Source organism: Notechis scutatus, chromosome Z (genome assembly GCF_049901735.1).
Source record: "Notechis scutatus isolate UNSWTSFEM ecotype Mainland chromosome Z, rNotScu1.2, whole genome shotgun sequence".
NCBI classification, from domain to species: domain Eukaryota; kingdom Metazoa; phylum Chordata; class Lepidosauria; order Squamata; family Elapidae; genus Notechis; species Notechis scutatus.
The window spans coordinates 125,527,556-125,550,292 of NC_142025.1; the positions used below are offsets into that span (position 1 = coordinate 125,527,556).

At 42.6% G+C, this 22,737-nt stretch overlaps 1 pseudogene across 5 annotated transcripts in view; it reads left to right on the top strand.

The window, feature by feature from the left end:
- The window catches only part of LOC113425815 (ribonuclease pseudogene), a 49,552-nt pseudogene that overhangs the window by 24,380 nt on the left and 2,435 nt on the right, over positions 1–22,737 (top strand). The window contains exon 1 of one of the 5 annotated variants that reach the window (XR_015746041.1): positions 19,857–19,995. The exons of 3 other annotated variants lie outside the window; for them this stretch is intronic. The product of XR_015746041.1 is annotated as a ribonuclease pseudogene, transcript variant X1 (transcript). Of the gene's footprint in view, positions 1–19,856; positions 19,996–22,580; positions 22,690–22,737 lie in introns of those variants that run through there. One more of the 5 variants, XR_015746043.1, reaches the window with a different exon arrangement.

The window sequence follows — 22,737 nt, forward strand, 5'->3', positions numbered from 1 at the left end:
ATGGAGCTGGAAAGCAGGTTAGTGGGGTGAGGAGGGAATGGGGATTTTGCAGTATCCTTCCCCTGCCACGCCACCAAGCCCTGCCCACCAAGTCACGCCCACCAAGCCATGCCATGCCCACCAAGTCACACCCACAGAACTGATGGTAACATTTTTTTAATCACACCACTGGGGGAGCAGCTCCATTTACTTGTGAAATTTTAGGGCATGCTCATGAAATTTGCAATTCTAGTCCACTTACAACAATTTGGAATATGTAAAAGATCAAAATATCAGAAAGATTTCATACTGAATAATCAATATCCCTTAATTTCTCTCTGTAAACTTATAAAGTAAAAAAAGGGGACACAGTTAAGGCCATTACAAAACCATGTAGACATATCAAGGAAGCCAAGTTCACAATTTCCAGCCTAGATAATAGGTTTGAGATTTTTTTTGTAATCGCCCTCCCAAATATCAACTTGATCCAAATCAACATCGATTTGGAGCAAGAGTTTCAGGAAGCATTAAAAAATGATTTAGATAGTATGTACATATCATTGGGTAGAAAAAAGGAAGAATACAAAAGTGAGAAAAAAATGCTTTCAGTAATGCCATGCCATCTTGCATAGAGAAAGTGCTGCATACAACTGGGAGATACTTTCACCCATTTTTTAAAAATACATTTTGATGTCTTTTCACTTATGTTTGTGTTTGGATTTTCCATGTTTAAAGTTACCACATCTGGGTGTAAAAATCTGGATGACTACTTCAAAGAGAGATTCTACACCTTTCTGCTGACATCTAGTGGTCACCTAGTGGAATTAAAATAGAATGTAGGTAGTCCTTGATTTACAACAGTTCGTTTAGTGACTGTTCAAAGTTACGATGCACTGAAAAAAGGGACATGACCATTTTTCATGTTTACAACCATTGCAACATCCCCATGGTCACATGATCAAAATTCAGACGCTTGGCAACTGACTCATATTTATGACAGTTGCCGTGTCCCAGGGTCATGTGGTCCCCATTTGCGACCTTCAATGGGGAAGCCAGATTCACTTAACAACAGTTTTACTAACAACTGTAATGATTCACTTAACAACTATGGCAAGAAAGGTTGTAACATGGGGTAAAACTCACTTAAATGTCTCACTTAACAGCATAAAGTTTGGACTCAATTGGGAACATAGGTCAAGGACTACCTGTAATTTATCTGTGATGAAATTAATTTCAGTTTCCTGAGAGAATAAATAAGTAGTTACAGGCATAGATACAGGTTGGGGATGCTTGAGTTTAAAAGTCAATCTTTAACTTACCCAGTTGTAATCCTGTCTTGAGTGATAGTTACCACTTTCTTCAGGAATAGCTTCGATTTACAGGGTGCCATTGAAATGATTATATAGAGCTCTGTTGAATTGGGGGTGGGATTAAAGAGGGGAAAAGAGGAAATATTCCTATACCAAATATGGTATACAGGCATCTTGTGAAACCAGGGTAGTTAGGTTTCAACTGTAGCTGTGCGGCCCTAAAACCACAATGAAGAAATAACGTCGATTGCAGAAAGAGGTAGAATTAATGTGAGCAAATACCTGCAGGTGCTACAAAGGTGTCACAAGAATGATGATACCCTCAATGTAATATTAAAAGGGGATATTGACATAGGAGATAAAGAAAGGAATAAAAAATAGAACGAAAATAGTAAGGACTGTCAAGGCGAAAGTATAAATCCTGTAGAAAAATATTCAAAGCTTAGATTAATAACAGAATAACAGAGTTGGAAGGAACTTTGGAAGTAGTCCAACCCACTTCTCAGACAGGAGACCCCATAGTATATACCATTTCAGACAAATGGATGTCCAATCTCCTCTTAAAAGCTCCAGTGATAGAGCATTCACAAGTTCTGGAGGCAAGTTGTTCCACTGATGAATTGTTCTAACTTTCAGAAAATTTCTCCTTACTCCGATAGAAGGAATGGAAAGTGAATATAAGGAAAAGGGCCATTTGGAAAAATGTGGGAAGATTATTGTTCTAAAAGGGTATGTAGTTATATCAATGGGAGCCAAGAAACATGTTGCTTGATGGAACTATGAAGCAAAGTCAGTTGTGAACGAGAAAGGATGAAGGAGAGAACCAAGAGAGAACCTAGAACTAAGGAGAAATGTCCTTACGGTTAGAACAATTAATCCATGGAACAACTTCTCTCTAGAACAGAAGTCTCCAAACTTGGCAACTTTAAGACTTGTGGACTTCAACTCCAAGAATTCCTCAGCCAGGAATTATGGGAGTTGAAATCCACAAGTCTTAAAGTTGCCAAGTTTGGGGACCCCTGCTCTAGAAGTTGTGGAAGCTCCAATACTGAAAGTTTAAAAAAAGATATTGGATAACCATCTTCCTGCAATGGTACAGGGTTTTTCCGCTTGAGCAGGAGGTTGGACTAGAAAACCTCCAAGGTCCCTTCCAACTTTGTTATCCTGTTAGGTTGAGAGAAAAAATGCAGCTGAAGAAATTCAAATATGTTTGAAATTTAATTGAAAACCACTATGGATGGGTTTAATTGAATTTAATTTAACTGAAAACCAACTATGGATAGCCAGAGCAAATATTGATTGGTTGATTGGTTGATTGATTGATTATGTGTCACCAAGTCAGTGCTGACTCTTAGCAACCACAGAGACAGACTTTCTCCAGGATGATCCATCCTCAGCCTGGCCTTTCATCAACACCACTATTATCTGAGGCTGCTGCTTATCTTATTCCTGGTCCTTCTCCTCTCCTCTTTCCTTCTACCATTCCTAGTTCCATAGGTTGGCCAAGAGAGATAGGATATTGCAAACTGTGTCCAAATTATGATAATTTGAGGCTATTCACTTATTTTAGGCCTTGTGTAAGAACTCTGCTTAACCTGATATCCTAATGGTCAGAATGCTATTCTAGAATCGTGTGGAGAATTAAGATAAAAAATAGGGAGAATGGCATCTCTTTTTACAGGGTACTGTGGAAGCCGCTATATAGTATTTAGGGAATGGATTTCAGAAATTTTAGTGTAGAAATAATTAACTTTAGGACAGTGGTAGGATTCTACCAGTCTCCCTACTGGTTCGGTGATCGCATGTTTTGTGTGTGTGTGCGTGTGCACCTAAGAAGTGTGCAGCTTTCCAAACACCAGCTGAGGCTCTGCCACACTAATCAGCTGAGAGGATAAAGAAGAGAAAAGTGCAGGGAGAGCCGATCCTGTGCTTTTCCCTTCTTTCTCCTTTCAGCTGATCATCAGTGTTTTTTTTGCTACTTGTTTGGTTGAACTGGGCTGAACCGGTAGCATTTCATCACTGCTTTAGGAGTAACACATTGTTACACATACATAAATCACTCAAGGTCTAGTTCAAGTGATGTTCTTTGTGCATTTTTGTGATCTTGGAAAGGCCTCAGTACACTTCACTCTTCCTGATCATGTTTCTATCTCAGAAGAGAAAACAAATGAAGACATTTGCTTTTTCTTTTAAATTTAGACAATTCTTGTTTCAAAGAAAGAAGGGAAAAAAAAGGGGGGGGCTGAAATGGATACTGGGGCTTCAGAATATAAAGACAAGTTACTAAAGGAGCTCATATGATCAGAGAGGAACTGATAAAATATAGGAGATTTAAATTTTGTGTATTCTGTCATTTATATGTCAAATGTTACCTAGATTTGTTATTTTTTTGTAATATAGAAAACAAAATAGTAAAGTAAAGTCCTACACTTAGGCAAGAAAAACCAAAAGTACACATATAGACTGGGTGAAACCAGGCTCAATAGCAGTAACTGTGAGAGGGATCTTGGAGTCTTAGTGGACAACCAGCTAAATATGAGCCAGCAATGTGCAGCCGCCGCCAAAAAAGCTAATGAAATCCTAAGTTGCATTAACAGAGGGATACAATCAAGATCAAGGGAGGTACTAATACCACTCTATAAAGCCAAAGTAAGACCACACCTAGAGTACTGTATCCAATTTTGGTCACCACATTATAAAAAAGATGTTGAAACTCTAGAAAAAGTACAGAGAAGAGCAACCAGGATGATTAGGGGACTGGAGGCTAAAACATACAATGAACGGTTGCAGGAACTGGGCTTGGCTAGTCTAGTAAACAGATGGACCAGGGGAGACATGATAGCGGTCTTCCAATATTTGAGGGGCTGCCACAGAGAGGAACGGGTCAAGCTATTTTCTAAAGCACCTGTAGGCCAGACGAGGAATAATGGATGGAAACTGAACAAGGAGAGATTTAACCTGGAAATAAGGAGAAACTTTCTGACAGTGAGAACAATCTACCAATGGAACAGCTTGCCCTCGGAAGTTGTGGGAGCGCCATCACTTGAGACTTTCAAGAAGAGATTGGACTGTCATTTGTCAGAACTTGGGCGGGGGGTTGGACTAGATTACCTACAAGGTCCCTTCCAACTCTGATTATCTGTTATCTGTTTAAATATACAGGTATTTCTCAACTTACAACCACAATTGAGCCCAAATTTTATGTTGCTAAGTGAGACATTTGAGTTTTGCCCCATTTTATGACTTCCCTTGTCCAGTTGTTAAGTGAATCACTGTAGTTAGTGACAAGGTTATGATATGGATCTGGGTTCTCCCATTGACTTTGCTTGTCAGAAGATTACAATACGTGATCCCATGACCCCAGGACACTGACAACTCTCATAAATATGAGTCAGGTGTCAAGTGTCTGAATTCTGATCATGTGACCATGGAAAGGTGGCCAAAGTCATAAGCATGAAAAATGCTCATTAATCACTTTTTTCCCCACACGGTCACTAAATGTACTGTTCTAAGTCAAGGACTAAAGGTACATTTTTAACATAGGTAATTTTTTTGAGAAAAGGATGTTTTTCCTCTATAAGAGATCACGGAAAATGTTGAAGGCAAGATTATGTGTAATGTGTATATATATATGGAGGAAAAATATGCCAGTACAGGGTCAAAGGGAGGAAGTTTGGGTCACTGATAAATGAGACACAAAATGCAGAGCCATTTTGATAGAAAATATTGTTTAGGAAGCAGGTGCAAGTAGCTTCCAGTAGAGAAAATAGGATTAAAATTTCAAGTGATGTAAGGACTTAGTATGAAATTAAAGAGAAGTAATATCCAAAGGTGCTTTTTTCAAAAGGCAGCTGGACTTTGTTTTTCCTTGAAGACTTTTCACTTCTCATCTGAGAAGCTTCCTCCATTCTTTTTGTGGTTTATGGTTTTTGGTGGGTTTTCAGTTCTTCAGAGCTGAAAAAGCTTCTTGGATGAGAAGCAAAAGGTCTTCAAACAAAAACCAGAAAGTCCAGTTGCCTCTTGAAAAAGCACCTTTGGGACAAACATGACCTGGATGACTGAGAATCTCCATGGACATTTAGCTATGCATGTTGGAAGGAATATTTGTAAGGAAATAACCGTGGTCTGTTGAAAGCAGATTTGAAATATGTGTTATCAAATGTAATGTACAAAACAAAAACAGATGACCAAGATGTCTTGCCTGCTGTGAGAACTTTGGGAAAAGATAAGGCCAAGATCAGAGGCGGTATTCAGCAGATTCTGACTAGTTTTGGAGAACCAGTAGTGGAAATTTTGACTCGTTCGGAGAACTGGCAAATACCACCTCTGGACCACCCCCCATCTATTCTCTGCCTCCCAAGTCCCAGCTGATCAGCTGGCTCTTCTTTTGTTGCCCTGCACAGGAGAACAGAGCTGGAAAGCAGGTTATTGGGGTGGGGAGGGAATGGAGATTTTACAGAATTCTTCCCCTGCCACGCCCACAGAACCGGTAGTAAAATGTTTTGAATACCACCACTGGCCAAGATGTAGATGAGATAAGTGGAGAAAGATTAAAATATGTACGTATATATTGTATGTATGATTACAGGTAGTCCTCAACTTACAACAGTTCATTTAATGTCTGTTCAAAGTTACAACAGCCCTGAAAAAAGGGACTTACGACCATTTTTCACACTATTGAAGCATCCTGGTGGTCATAAGATTTGCACTCGGATGTTTGACAACTGACTCATACATATGATGGTTGCAGTGTCCCAGGGTCTTGTGATCCCCTTTTGTGACCTTCTGACAAGCAACATCAATGGGGAAAGCCACTTAGGAACCATGTTACTAATTTGCAGTGATTTGCTTGAAAAAAGTAGCAAGAAAGGTTGTTAAATGAGGTGAAACTCACTTAACAAATTTCTTACTTAGCAACATAAATTGTGGTTGTAACTCAAGGACTACCTGAATATCATATGTATCTTTGTGACTGCACGTGGCTCACTTTTCTTTTGTTCTTTGGGTGACTGAGTCAAGAGAATAGAAATCAAGCTTTTTATACAAAATGGTTAACTTCTGAGAAAACTGAACATATTTCTCCTATGTTTTATCCACTGTTCCTGAGAAATTATTCCATCGCTCTAGTTAGCCAGGTTGTGTATACAAGAAACTGGTGTAGGACACCCCAATGCATTAACTTTGAACAATGAAATAAAACCAGTTCTTCAATGAAGTACCCAGAAATGCCAAATGTAGGCAATACAGATTAACAGAGTTGGAAGGGACCTTGTAGGTCATCTAGTCCAACCCCCCCGCCCAAGTAGGAGACCCTACACCATTTTTGACAAATGGCAGTTCAGTCTCTTCTTGAAAGCTTCCAGTGATGAATCTCCTACAGTGAGGAATATTGAGAAATATTCTCCAATTTTCTGCTAATTTTAAGGGTCTCAGAAATGGTGATGTCCCAATTCTTCAACTGCTGTAACTTTGACTGTTGATTTCTTTCGGCATATTTCTGAGAGATGGTGAAGAAGCAGCTTTGAAATGGACTTTTACAGGAGATAAGGCAACCGTATTCTTACACAAGTATATGGTTGTGTACTTAGATAGGCTTTTGCAATAACACCAGGTAAGAACAACTGAAATAATCTTACACCAGACATAAGGACCTTATTTTAAAATTTTATTTTATATTTTAAAGTTTTTTTTTCTTTCAAGGATTTAAGAAAGATGGCATAGGCAGGTTCCTAAATCCCTAACGTGGTAACGATAAAATTCAGGAAATGTGAATTGTCATGCCATGACACTTATTTGTTACTTAAACCCTGTTGGATACTGGTGGGCCAAAAATTGTCCAATGTTTTAGAAATTTTTGTTTTGTTTCTAACTGGAGATGTGAAACTCCAGAGAAATATAATGCTAAAAACAACCATGAAAAAGAAAACAAAATGACAAAAAGGATCTTACCCCTCTTTTCCTATTTCTCCCTCTCTAAGGCTCTTTAGGTTTTTAGATGTATCCAATCTTGATTGACATTTGCTTTTTCTTTTAAATTTAGACAATGTTTGTTTCAAAAAAAGTAGGAAAGGGGGTGTGTGTGAAATGGGCACTGGGGCTTCAGAATATAAAGACAACTTACTAAAGGAGTTAATATGATCAGAGAGGAACTGATAAAGTATAAGAGATTTAAATTTTGTGTATTCTGTCATGTTACCTAGATTTGTTATTTTTTGTCATATGAGCAGCAAAATACACAGGTAGTCCTCTACTTATGACCACAATTGAGCCCAAATTCTATGTTGCTAAGTGAGAGTTTTGCCCCATTTTATGACTTTCCTTGTCCCAGTCATTAAGTGAATCACTGTAGTTAGTAACAAGGCTGTTATGTGGGTCTGGGTTCCCCCATTGACTTGGTTTGTCAGAAGATTACAATACATGATCACATGACCCCAGGACGCTGACAACTGTCAGAAATATGTGTCAGGTCCCAAGTGTCTGAATTCTGATCATGTGACCATAGAGAGGTGGCCAAGGTCATAAGATGTGAAACTCCTGGGAAATATAATGCTAAAAACAAGCATGAAAAAGAAAACAAAATGAGAAAAAGGATCCTACATCTCTTTTCCCATTTTTCCCCCTCTAAGGCTCTTTAGGTTTCTAGATGTATCCAATCTTGATTGACTGCTTGATCCGTTACATCCCATTGCAACTTTTGCAACTTAGGGGCCCTACTTTTAACATATCTAGAGAGAACTTCCCCTTCCACCTGTGTGTCTTAATGAAAGATATTGTGGTTTCTGTGTTCAAACAGAAGAAAATTACAACATTAGCTGAGGTAAAGTAGGTTATGGTTATTTACCCAGAAGAAACTAGAAGAGAAATAATGGCTTCTATTTTGCAGTTGGCACATATTAGGTGATACGTGTTTCCATAATTTATGTTTCTTGACAGGTTCATTGCCAAAGACTTGTTATTTCTTCAAACAGCAGACATCATTTCTTATATGACTTCATTTCAGTTTAAAAATCCAGGGAATTAAAGAAAATAAATGGGTCAAACTTTATGAATAGAATGCAGATCACACTTGGCCTCTGGCTGACACACCAAACTGGGCCAGGACAAAATAAATAAAAATGAAATGAATTCAATATAATATGTATGTTACTGTCAATGTTTGAAATTAAGTATTTCACAGAATGCCTAGGAAATCTATAGAATGCCAAAAATGGGACATCAAAGTGTGAAATGGTTAACATCCTAGGCTTTTTATGCAATGCCAAAAGGCAAACCAACAAAGGATAAAATGCTAAAATGCCATTCTAGCCTTCCTTGTTGCAAAAAGTAGACCAATACTAGTCTTTTTCTCTTGTTTTTTTCAATAAGAAAGTCCTGTAATTTATTTTGCCTTTTGTCTTTCATTTTCATATATGTCTTTTCAATAAAAGGTTAGCCTAACTCATAACTCTAACCTCTTTTCATGACTCTCTTGCCATACTTTGCCTAAATAGTTTTTGTCATTCTGCATAAAGTCTAAGTATTATATATGATGTCTAGGAAAAGTATATAACATATTAAAATAACAGACATTTCATACATAGCCTAAAAATGTCACACATTCTATAGATTTCCTAGGCATTCTATACAATGCCAGCTTTTTACACATTGCTGATAACGTACACATTTACTCCTTAGAGTTATCCAGTGCAGTTATCCAGATTCTAAAGGAGAAGAGGGTTTGTAGTATATAGGGGCAGCCATGCAATGCTTGTCAACAATTTATTACATTGAAGCTAAGGAGGTGCTGATGGAAGCTACATGGCTACCATTCAACCATTATTTCTCTTTTGAATCCAAATGCTGCACAGCTGTAAAGATTAATAATATTCTTGTTCTGGTAGGTTAAAAGTTTACTTTGCAGTAACTCAGAAAGGCTGTCAGGCACATAAGGTGTTGGCTTCTGCTTTATAGGGATGGGTGGCAGATCTAATTCACGCCCATATATCTGCCATTTGCTCAAACTGTTGGAACAAGTAGGGTGTTGGATGTAGGGCAGGGGTGTCAAACTCACATCACAGTAGCATCATGTGACATATCAGGACATTTTCCCCTTTCACTAAACTGGGTGTGGGCATGGCCAGCACGTGACGCATCTGTCCTGTGGGCTGGGAGTTTGACAGCCCTGATGTAGAAGATTAATGGGCAAGCCATCTTGGATGTTGAAAGGACATTTGTATGCAAAATTTTAGCATTGGCTAATTGAAATTGATCACCTCTCCACTTTCAAAATAACTCCTTATCACTGGAGAAGATCAGACAATATGATTCCATATACGAGTGTAGTTTTAATTGATTGTTTATAGACCAAATTATAGGGATTTGCATAGTCATGACATTTCAGTCCATAATATTGTAAAAGAAGTAAATAAATATTGTACCATTGTATTTCTTCTTTTGGAAATGAAATTAATATTTTACTTTCAAATGCTATTATTACTATTTTAAAAAATGCAATATGAATTGTGCATATATATGTATGTTATGTTATGTATAGAATGGAATAGAATAGAATAGAATAGAATAGAATAGAATAGGAGAGAGAAGAGAAGAGAAGAGAAGAGAAGAGAAGAGAAGAGAAGAGAAGAGAAGAGAAGAGAAGAGAAGAGAAGAGAAGAGTTGAAAGGGACCTTGGAAGTCTTCTAGCTCAATTTCCTGCTCCGGCAGGAAACTCTATACCATTTCAGAAAATAGTTGTCCAATCTCTTCTTCAAAACTTCCATTGTTGGTTCATGCACAATTTCTGGAAGCAAGTAGTTCTACTGATTAATTGTTCTAACTTCCAGGAAATTTCTCCTTAGTTCTAGGTTGCTTCTTTCCTTGATTAGTTTCCACCCATTGCTTCTTGTCCTACCCTCAGGTGCTTTGGAGAATAGCTTGATTCTCTCTTCTTGTGGCAGCCCCTGAGCTATTGGAACACTGCTATCATGCACTCTTAGTCCTTCTTTGTACTAACTAGACATACCCAGTTCCTGCAACCATTCTTCATATGTTTTAGCCTCTGCTTTGTGTTATTTTTATTTATTTATTTATTTATTTATTTTGATTTGTCAATCACTTACAAGATAATAGGTACAAGTATATACATAGTTATGAATACATGAAATGGGTACATATAAGAAAAATAAAAGAAACAATAGGACAGGGACGGTAGGCACGTTGGTGCGCTTATGCACGCCCCCTACAGACCTCTTAGGAAAGGGGTGAGGTCAATAGTAGATAGTCTAAGGTTAAAGTTTTTGGGGTTTGGGGAAGAAACCACAGAGTCAGGTAGAGTATTCCAGACATTGACCACTCTGTTGCTGAAGTCGTATTCTCCTGGAAGCCGTTCGGATCATCCAGTGTGTGGGAGGTGCTTCAGTCTGCGTCGTTGTAGGCTGAGCTTAATTACTGAGGATTGCTCCGCCCTTCACCACGTGGCTGCCTTGCAATCCCCAGTTTACGCTCAGCCTTCGTCAGATTAGGCTGTGTATCTCCCACTCTTTGGCCGATTCAAGCAGATTCCTTATTATTCAGGTTTGCCCTTTATTTCCTGGTTCTCCCTTAGCCTCTGCGCAATTGGGGTGGCTGTAGAGGGGAGCGCGTTTCTTCGCCCCCAGGGGGGATAGAGAGCGGGCGGTTTTTTCGCGCTCCGGCGCCAATCCTCCCCCCCCTTGCAATTCGGCTCCTTGCCTGCCGCCTGTTTTGCGCCGCTCTCATAGCGGCTCTATCGATCGCGCTGATAAGCGCAGCTGGTGTTCCCCCCCACCAAAACGCCGATCGCCCCAACAAGGGGCGAAAATTAGTTGGCTGCCTCGCTCGGCTCCTAGGTGTGCCGGAGAGGCTTATGTAGCGCTCTGAGCGGCCCGGGATTAAGAGTAGGTGGCGGCCGCCATTTTGGGCGCCGCTGCGTGTATAACGGGCGTCATTCTAATAGGCCTCGTTGGGCTGCGAAGGGGCTAGCTCCTGTTGTAGGCCTGCCAGCCTATGAGAGCTACTGCAGATTCAATTTAATTGGCTATCTTGTTGGCTTTCCGCAGCATGCTCAGAGCAGAAAATCGCAGCCTATCCCTCCCGGTTTGTGCCTGGGAGCTCCAGCTGCCAGAGGCCTCACTCCAGCCTCAGGCGTTTATTTGGCCAATTGGAGATTTTTAGCATTATATCTGAGGTCACTCCCTCCTGGGAGCACTGAACAGATCCCTGTTCATTTCTTGTATATGAAAAATAATAATAATAATAATTAATAATAATAATAATAATAATAATAATAATAATAATAATAATAATAATAATAATAATAATAATAATTTATAATAATAATGAAATATTATATAGAGATATACATATATATCTATTGGTACATGGCCATAACGCATTACCAACACTGATTGGATTACATATACAGTGCTTATAAGCAGGTATATATATTTATATTAATAATTATAACAATAATAATATTGTAGAACTTACATATCTAAATTCCAAAAGGGGGTGCGGGCCAGCTGAAAGGACACCCGGCCTTTGTTGTAGGCCGAACCCTTGGCGAGCCAACCGCCTTAAATTGGAGCTATAGTCCTTTCTTCTATAATGGCAGATGACAATTCCACTAGAGGCCCTTCGTTGAAGGCCAGATCTCAGTCCTACCACCTGCGCAGACAGGCTAAGGAAGCCTCTAAGGAAACTTCCAAGGCTTCTCAGAGAGACGCCCTAAGGCGCCATAGGGCACTGGAGAAAGAATTTGACAGGTGATCTAGAGAGGCACAACCAGTGCCCCCATCCCCCCTTCCTTCTACCTCCAGACACCCCCCTCCTCCAGATTCCTCTTCCCTCTCCAGGCGCAGCTTACAGGGACTCCAGGTGCCCGAACCAATGACCAGACGAACGCTCGAAGCCACTTTCACGCCCACGGCCGCTGGCCTGCGCCAGGAGGAGGCCACCTATGTCGAGATTCCTGCGCACATGCAAGCATGGATGGAACAGGCTATCCGCCAGGGGATAGCAGAGGGCCTTTAACAGATGTCCAGGTCCGGTCCCCCCTCGATGGCGCCCGAACACGACTCGCCATCTGTCAGGTCCTTGCCTAGATTGGACCCCACTCATGGTCAGGTACCTTTATAGGGGGACAGCCCCCTCCCAGAAGGGGAAATGGAGAAGGCTATAGAGGACTTGGTTCGGTTCGGGAAGGAGGAAGATTTTGTATGGGGGTCCATACACCAAGGGGTATGGATAGACCCGATGGAAGGGGACATGTCCGAGGACGAGGGCCTCACTCCCAATCAACCCACCTTGTGGGCTTGTTCAAGCCACACATGTTTAAATCCCGGATATTTAAGGCCAAGAGCATTTCTGGCCTATCTGTTCAGTCCTCCTCACTCTCCCCCCTCCGGCAGAGGGACAAGAGGACGCTGTTTTTAGGCAACCCGTGGTGGAGGCGGAGGTTATTCCGGTCCCACCCATATTTCACGACCTAGTCTCAGACCAGTGGACTCTATAAGAGCTCCCCCTGCCCCACCCAATCAGGATAAGCGGTTCTTGACCTCGATTCGAGCTTCTGCAACTTGCTTAACACCCCCGAGGTAGTCGAACCCATCGTTGGCTTAGTATCCTCGTCCTCCCCCCAGTGACCCCTTGGAGGCTCTAAAACCCGAGGACAAGAGGTCCGAACTGCCGTTGAGTAGGGCTCATCAGGCTGACACCTGGGCTATCAGATCGGCCACGGCCGCTTCCTTTTTCACCAGGCCCTCAATCCGGTGGCTCTGCCAACTGAAACAGCATGTTCCCCCCTCTAACACTAGGGCACATCAGGACATCGCAAGTTAACGGCCGCAGCAGAATTCTCGGCCGACGCCACCTACCATGCAGTTAAGTTCCCCGCCCGAGCAATAACCTCTCACGTTACAGCTCGCCGCCTGCTCCAGCTCAAGCACGGGCAGGCGGACATAAAACTCAACGTTAAGCTGGCCACTGTCCCCATTAAGGGGGACAGACTATTTGGCACCGCCCTTGGGCCATTGCTATCCAAAACCCGAAACAAGAAAAAATTTCTTCCCCCCATTTTTTTCGGAGGTCAGAGTCAAGAACCCCTCAAGCCTTTTGGAGAGGTTCCTCCCGACCCTCCTACCAGTCCCCTTTCCAGCCCAGGTATCTGAGACCCCCTCCTTCCGCCACTTCAGCCCCTGGATCAAGCCGATCCAGATGACAGGAACAGGAGGGGCGGCAGCTACAGACGTCCCTTCAGGGGTCCCGGAGAGGAAGCCTTCCAGCGCACCAGATAGGCCCTGTTCCTCCCTTCCCATCGGCGGACGCCTCAGGCATTTCGCTGACCTATGGGACCCCTCCACTTCTGATACCTGGGCCCGTGACACCATCAGACTTGGTCTCGCGCTTGAATTCCAGCGCGTCCCCCCTGACTTCTTTATGGCATCCCCCTTCGAGGGATCCCACCAAACGCAACTTAATGGATTCAGCCATTCAGCATCTCCTCAACGTACAGGCCATTCAACCCGTCCCAACATCCCAGCGGGGAAGTGGTTTTACTCCCACCTCTTCGTGATCCCCAATCCTCAGGGGGATGGAGGGCTATTCTAGACCTGAAACGCCTGAACCGTTACCTTATCTACCGCAGGTTCAAGATGCACCCTACAGTCCATTCTACGGGGCATCAGGCAGGGGGACCGGCTAGCCTCTATAGATCTTTCAGAGGCGTATCTTCACATCCCAATCCAGCCCTCCCATTCCAAATTCCTCAGATTCTGCTACAACCACCGCCTCTTACAATATGTGGCTCTCCCTTGGGTTGGCCTCTGCCCGAGGACCTTCACTAGGGTCCTCGCGGCTCTGGCGGTCCACCTCAGGAACCTCCCGGTTCGTCTCCATTGTTACCTGGATGACATTCTCATCCTGTTCCACTCCAGACTCCAAGCAGAGAAGGATGTCAGAGCTACCCTCTCTGCCCTCCAAGACCATGGGTTCCTGGTCAACTGGCAAAAGAGCCGACTGTTACCATCTACACGGATCACCCACTGGGGTCCGTCATTGACTCAGTTCGAGGAAAAGGTTTCCCTTCCTCGGAAACATCCCTTAACATTCAGGAAACCGTCAAACACATCAGACGTTCAGGAAGGGTGACACTTTTGGAATTGTCTAAGATACTAGGTAAAATGGTCTCATGTATTTCCTTTGTTCCCTGGGCCCGGTTACACACTAGGTCCCTCCAGTGGTTCCTGCTCCCGTTCCAACGGTCCGGCAAGAGTAATTCAAAGACCACGGTCAAGGTGCCTCCAAAGGTCCTCAAGTCTCTCCTCTGGTGGACCAGTCCCGCCATCTACAAGGGACATGGCTTCAAGGAGCCCCAGCGCCTCACCCTCACCACAGATGCCAGCCTGTCCAGAGGGGGCGCTCACATCCACTCGCTCTCGCAACAGGGCAGATGGTCTCAGGTAGGACGGGCATGCAGTATAAACTGGTTGGAACGCCACGCCATCCACCTGGCCCTGCGCAACTCCTCCCTCAGGAATGCGGGCGGCATGTCCTCATACTCATGGCCATCATCACCGCCAAGGCCCTTGTCAACTGACAAGGGGGCACCCAGTCCATCCATTTGATGAGAGAGGCCGAGCGCCTCTTCCGTTGGGCGGAGCGCAATCTCCTCTCTCTCAAAGTTGAGCACATCTCAGGGATCTTAAACACCCTAGCTGACTGGTCGAGCAGGACCATGGTGGACCAGGCCAAATGGCGCCTCCACCCATCACTGGTCAGGGAAGCGACCAAGCTTTTCGGTCTCCCGTTAGTGGGCCTCTTCGCATCCCCCCTCAACACACAACTCCCCAGGTTCTTTCTCGAGGTACCTCTCCCACGGGGCTGAGAACTACAACGCCCTCTGTTGCCCCTGGCCCTCAGGGTTTCTATATGCATTCCCTCCCTTAGCCCTGGTCCCCAGAGTTATCCAGTAGCTCATCTCCGAGAAAGCAGAACTGATTCTGGTGGCACCCTACTGGCCCAGGCGCCCATGGTTCGCGGACCTCCGCAACCTATCGGTGGCCCCTCCCTGGAAAATCCCTCCAATCAGGATATCCCTTTCTCAGGGTCCCCTCCAGCACCCGGATCCTCAGTGGCTCCTGTTAGCAGTTTGGAGGTTGAGCGGGAGCGTCTAAGAAAGGAGCAGTTTCTGACCACGTTATTGATACTATTCTAGCCGCCAGGTGGCCCTCCACAACCCGGATATACAATGCCACTTGGAATAGTTCTTGCAAGTGGTGCCAGGGTTTCCAGATCAACCCGCTTTCACCCTCCATCGCTCAAGTGTTGACATTCCTCCAAGAGGGTCTGAGGAAAGGTCTTCTCCGAATTCCCTGAGGCATCGGGTCGCAGCCCTTTCAACCGTCATTGTGTTGACAATCTGGGGTCCCTTTCCCTCCACCCTCGCATTAGGGCATTCCTCAGGGGAACCACTAACTTTGTCCCCCAACGGTTCACAGATACCCTACCTGGGACCTCAATAAGATCCTGGTGGCCCTTATTAAACACCCCTTGAGCCTCTCAGGGAATCTCTCTCCAGTTCCTAACATACATAGTCGCGTTCCTGGTGGCCATTACCTCGGCTCGCCGAATATCAGAGAAAGCAGCCTTGTCGGTGAGGAAGGACCTTTGCATCTTCCATGCCGACCGGGTAGTTCTCCGGCCGGACCTTACCTTCTTGCCCGAGGTCAACTCAGCTTCCACAGGGCACAGGAACTTACACTTCCGAACTCTGCCCCAATCCCTCGCGGGAAAGGGAGAAGCTCTGGTACACTCCGGATGTAAGACGGGCCTTCCACATTTACATTAAACGTACCCAACCCTCCAGGAGATCCGAATCCCTATTCCTCTCCTTTCAGCCCACATCATTAGGCCACAAAGTGTCCCCACAACCATCGGCCGCTGGATTGGAGCTACTATTTCCAAGGCGTACTTGTCCCAGGCCCTGCCGGTTCCCAGTGGAATAACGGCACACTCCACCAGAAGTGCTGCTACCTCTGCAGCTGGGGCCACCCAGGCTCCAATTGCTGATGTTGGTCGGACGGCCACTTGGGCCTTCCCATCTCCCTTCATTAGACACTATAAGATCGACATATTTGCCTCGGCGGAGGCTTCAGTTGGTAGACGAGTCCTCCAGCGAGTTCTCGAGGAACCACAGGGATCACAGAACCAGACGGAGTCCCCCCGTAGGACAGCCAAGCTTTGGTATGTCCCACACACTGGATGATCCGAACGGCTTCCAGGAGAATGGGCGTTGGTTCTTACCTGACACGCCATTTCTCTGGGAGCCGTGAGGATCATCCAGCCCCACCCTTATTAGTTTTCCGTCTGGTGGGGTCTTGTTTCGCCAATGAACCCTTTAGCATAGTAAGAGGAGAGCAGGATTTTTTATTCACTCTCGACTTCGCGTAAACTGGGGATTGCAAGGCAGCCACGTGGTGAAGGGCGGAGCAATCCTCAGTAATTAAGCTCAGCCTACAACGACGCAGACTGAAGCACCTCCCACACACTGGATGATCCTCACGGCTCCCAGAGAAATGGCGTGTCAGGTAAGAACCAACGCCCATTTCCTGCAATCAAGTTTGGTGCGGTTAACCTTGAGTTTGTATCTATTGTGTGCTCTTGTGTTGTTATGGTTGAAGCTGAAGTATTCATTGACAGGTAAGTTATTGCAATGTATGATTTTATATACCATACTTAGATCAGTCTGAAGATGGCGTAATTCAAGGTTTTCTAGGTCTAGAATTTCAAATCTGGTGGCATAAGGTATTCTACAATGAGTAGAGGAGTGGAGAACTCTTCTTGTGAAATATTTCTGGACTTTCTCAACTGTGCTAATATCAGATACGTAATGTGGGTTCCGGACTGATGAGTTGAATTTGAGTATTGGTCTAGCAAATGTTTTGTATGCTCTAGTTAGTAGTGTGATATTACCAGAGAAAAAGCTACATAGGATTAAGTTACAAACTCTTAATGCCTTTTTGGCTATGTAGTTACAGTGGGCTCTAGCACTTAGATCATTTGAAGTGAGTATTCCAAGGTCCTTTACAGAACTTGGATCATCAACAAGGTCTTGACTATTCAGCTTGTATTTTATTTTCTGTTTTTTTTTTTTTTGCCAATATGTAAGACAGAGTATCTATTTGTTGAGATTTGAAGTTGCCATTTGTTTGACCATTCTGATAGTTAGCAGTATTGTCTGTGGTATTGAACAGCTTTACATCATTAGTGAAGAGAATGCAGTTGCTATTGATATGATCATAGAGATCATTTATGTAGAGTATGAAGAGAGTTGGTCCTAGAACACTGCCTTAGGGGACACCACTATTGACAGGTACAGAATTTGATAGGACACTCCCAATTTTGACCATTTGTTGTCTGTTTGACAGGAATGCTTCTATCCAGTTATGCAGGTGTCCAGAGATACGATTTTATTTTTAGGAGTAATTTGTCATGTACCACTGAATCAAAGGCTTAACAGAAGTCTATGTAGATTGCGTCTATTGTTTTGCCCTGATCGAGTTGTGTAGTCCATATGTTTTTGCAGTGTAAGAGTTGCAGATTACAGGATAGTTTTTTTTCTGAAACCAAATTGTTTATTAAAGAGTAGGTTGTTTGTCTCAAAGTGGAGGATAATGGATTGGTTAATAATTGATTCCATGACTTGACAGGTGACGCAGCATAACGAGATTGGTCTGTAATTTTCAACTAGGCTGGGGTCTCCCTTTTTGAAGATGGGAATGACTGTGGCTTGTGACCGTAGGTTAAGTAAGGAGCTGGTCCTAAAAGATTTTTCAAAGATTATGCTCAGAGGTACTGCTGTGGCAATGGATAGCTTTTTAAAGAAGTAGGCACATATTCCATCCAGTCCAATAGATAGAGATGATTTTAGATTGCGTAGTGCTTTTTCAACATTGTCTTCTGTAAAATTGATATGTATTAGATCATTGTAGTTTTCTGTGGTTTGGCTAGGAAATACTGGGCATGATCCATTGCTGTTTACAAATACTGAGCCAAAGAATGTGTTAAAGATGTTGGCTTTATTGGTGTCATCGTTGCAGTCTTTACCATTAGGCCCTATCAGGGGTGGGATGGACCTTGAGTCTTTTAGTTTGTTTACAAAATTGTAAAAAGTGTGGGTGGAATTGGTGCGTAGAAGGTTTTCCTCTTGTTTAATGTAATAATTGGTGCATTCGGTCTTTATCTGGTGGCATAAATTTTTGTATCGGCTTTTGAAGTTGGCAACGTGACCAAATTTGTTTTTCCACCAGAGTGATCTCTTTTGGATTGAAGTTTCCTTATTGTTATGGGTAATCTGGGGTGTTTTTTTTGGGGGAGTTGTTGTTGGTACATATAGTTTGATGACTCTTTTGACTTCAAGTAAAAATATGTTGTCATGGTCTTCAACAGTACATAATTCTTTCTCAAATCAACAGAAAAACAAAACTAACATGAATGTTACTATTCCCATGGAGGGTCCCTGATCCACCTGTATCAATTTTGTTTGAAATCACTGTCATTGGTGACTTTTCTCTAAGATTTTGAGTGACAGAATTTGGCCACTTTGAACATACTTTTGGACTGTATTGAACTATGGTGGGGAGTATTCCTTCTGCATCAATGCAACTATGGATAAGTTAAGCTTCTTTTACTCATGATCTGAGTAAATAATCTAAATAATATGAAGCTAGAATACCCTTTTGCTAGGGTTATCTGCAAGTGAGACCATTATTTATTTATTTGGTGTATGGCAAATACATGGACTTATAGTGGTTCAAATGTTAATATCCGGTCCAGCCAGCCATTCAAGGACAGGGTGGCCTATGCTGAAAAAAAAATCAGACATTGGGATGATGTCAGCTCTCGGACGCATTTGGACACAATATGATAGATATTTTGCTGAGGAGCATCACAGTCACGCTGAGGCGTATAGACAACACCCTACTTAAACAATGAGTCCTGGCAGATACCATGTTGGGTACGGATCTTGTTCAGAGTTGACCAATACTGGTGAAGAAGGTCAAAACCTGGCACCTTTTATGTAGGTATGTAACTGCCTGTATCTGGGAATTCAGCAGCCTATTTGGCTTTTCATTGTGTGTTGATGTCAAAGTTGTTAGACAGCTGTTGAAAGAGAGGGCTTCCTAGATTTAAGCATGCCAATTGATAGATAAGGAATATCAGCATGCACAGGAAGAAGTGGTTTTCTCATATTTTTGTTGTACTCCTTTACTAAGGCTTCCTGCCTTCGTAGAGATGGTGGGACTGTTATCTTATTTGACAAAGGAAAGCAGTTAATTCTAAACACATTTTGCTTAAAGATACAAGCTCTAACAATACAAGGTTTAGGGGTTAAATTCTAAGGATGATTTAGAATGTGTATATCTGTGTGTGTTTTTGTCTGTGTCTCTGTGAGATGAAGTATTTTTACTGGGCTCATCTATCCCCATGGTATATAGTTCAGCAGATATTTTCCCCAGGAAGATTGCTACATGCAAGATTACAAAACTAGGGAACATCGAAAAAGGATGTATAAACCTCTTCATACCACCACAGAATTGCAATATGTAACAGCCAGTTTGATAAGAGAAAAGGACTCTGATGATATCTTCAATTCTCTGAACCTTGGATTCTTCTTGAAGGGAGCCTGAAGGAGGGAAAATTGAAAAATTGGGTGAGTTTTGACCCGGAACAGTTCTAGAGAGTTTACACTATTACAGAAATAGACAGCTTATCAAAACAATGAATGTAATGAATGAACAGAAAAACCACAAAGAAGAGCAACTAAGATGGTTAAAGGCCTGGAGACTAAAACATATGAAGAACAGTTGCAGGAATTGGGTGTGGCTAGTCTAGTGAAAAGAAGGACTAGGGGTGACATGATAGCAGTATTCCAGTATTTGAGGGGCTGCCACAAAGAAGGGTGGGTCAGTTTATTTTCCAAAACACCAGAAGGCAAGACAAGAAATAGTGGATGGAAACTAATCAAGGAGAGAAGCAATCTGGAATTAAGGGGAAACTTCATAACAGTGAGAATAATTAACCAGTGGAAGAGCTTGCCTTCAGAAGTTGTGGGTATTCCACCACTGGAGGTTTTTTTAAAGAAAAGACTGGACAGCCACATGTGGAATGGTATAGGGGCGTGATGGCGAACCTATGGCACGCGTGTCAGAAGTGGCACGTAGAGCCATTTCTGCCGGCATGCGAGCTGTCGCCCAGAACAGATCCACTGCGTATGCACGCGGGCCTCACTTTTGGCACACGACAATGAAAAGGTTAGCCATCACTGGTATAGGGTGTCCTGCTTGAGCAGATCCTTCCAGGTCTCTATTCTGACTCTGACTGTAACTTCCTGAGAGACCTATTTAACCATATAGCTAGCATCTGTTAATAAATAACACTCAGAGGTGATTGAATTCGCTTATGGTAACTGAAAACATGGTATTTAAAGGCATGGAAATATGGAACTTAGGAACTTATGATGCACAGTTCAGTAGAGGAGCTTCTTAGATCTTATTCAACTTGAAGAATTTTAACTTCAAGGTGTTGATTATTACCTATGAAGCCCTGTATGGCATAGGGTCTGAATATCTGAGAGATATCTCCAGTCATTTTCAGTTTGGTCTAGTGGTTAAGGTACAAGACTAGAAAGCAGGAGACCGCAAGTTCAAGTCCCACCTTAGCTGTGAAAAGCCAGTTGCGTGACCTTGGGCCAGTCACATTCTCTCAGCCCAACTCACCTCATAGGGTTGTTGTTCTGGGGACAATCGGAGGAGGAAGGAGTATCAGGTATGTTCCAAAGTGGGTGCACTCTAGGTCTTTTCTGTTAAACATTGTCAACTTTTGGGATTGAGGAAATAAGCCTTTTCTGTTGAAGCCCTCACCCTCTGGAATAGTATCCTTCACAGATATGGATGTTGCCTTCTATTCTAGAGTTCTGGAAAGCTCTTAAAACCCAACTTGGGTTCCAGGCCTGGAGTTGTTGCATTGTTGCTCTCTCTCTGTGTGTGTGAAGACTGTTTTGCTTGATTTGTAAAGGTGGTCCTTGACTTATGACTATCATTGAGCCCAATATTTCTGTTGCTAAGAGAGATAATTATTAAGTGAATTTGCCTGCAGAAAAAACAATTATTACCAACCTGCCTTCCATTGAGGACCTGTATAATGCACAAGTCAAAAAGAGGGCTGTGAAAATATTTACAGACCCCTCACATCCCGGACATAAACTATTTCAACTCCTACCTTCAAAACAACACTATAGAGCACGGCACACCAGAACAATTAGATACAAGGACAGTTTTTTCTCAAACACCATCACTCTGCTAAACAAATAATTTCTTCAACACTGTCCAACTATTTACTAAGTCTGCATTACTATTACTATTAATCCTCCCATCCTTCCTTTCACCCATCTCCTCCCTTATGACTGTATGATTGTTACCTTGTTGCTTGTATCCTAATGATTGTTATTGACTGTTTCCTAGTATGATTTGATTGCTTGTTGTACCCTATGACTATCCTTATGACTTATCCTGATGACTCTTGACAAATGTATCTTTTCTTTTATGTACACTGAGAGCATTTGCACCAAGACAAATTCTTTGTGTGTCCAATCACACTTGGCCAATAAAGAATTCTATTCTATTCTATTCTATTCTATTCTATTCTATTCTATTCTATTCTATTCTATTCTATTCTATTCTCATTAACAACCTTCCTTGCCACAGCTGTTAAGTGAATCACTGCAGTTAAGTTAGTAACATAGTTATAGAGCTAAAAAAAAGGGAACTTAGAGGGCCACAGATAAAATATGCTTTGGTCCATATGAGTTTCTGAGCTGGTTTAGGTTGGCTTGTATTAAGACTAAGCTATTTCTAGATTTTTTTAAAAAAAAGAAGTAAACTTTAGCGTAGGTCAGAAGTAGGGCTGAGAAGATATCAGCATACCCCTCACATCCTGGACATAAACTGTTTCAATTCTTCACCTTGGGGTGCCACCAGCGAGTATTGCATGCCAAAACAGCTAGACAAAGGGACAGTATTTTTCTCTATGCCATCACTCTGCTGAACACCTAATTCCCACAGCACTATCTTATATCTAAGGATATAAGTATACAGTACTCAACCTAGAGTATTGTACATGTGTTACAGTGGTGGGATTCAATTTTTTTTACTACCGGTTCTGTGGGCATGGCTTGGTGGGTGTGGCAGGGGAAGGATATTGTAAAATCTCCAGTCAGAGGTGGTATTTGCTGGTTCTCCGAACTACTCAAATTTTCCACTACCAGTTCTCTAGAACTGGTCAGAACCTGCTGAATACCACCTCTGATGTGTTGGACTGCAACATCCATCATCCTGAAACAATTGGGGTAATGGGAATGATAATGATAAGGGAGAATATTTGAGCTCAGAGTTGA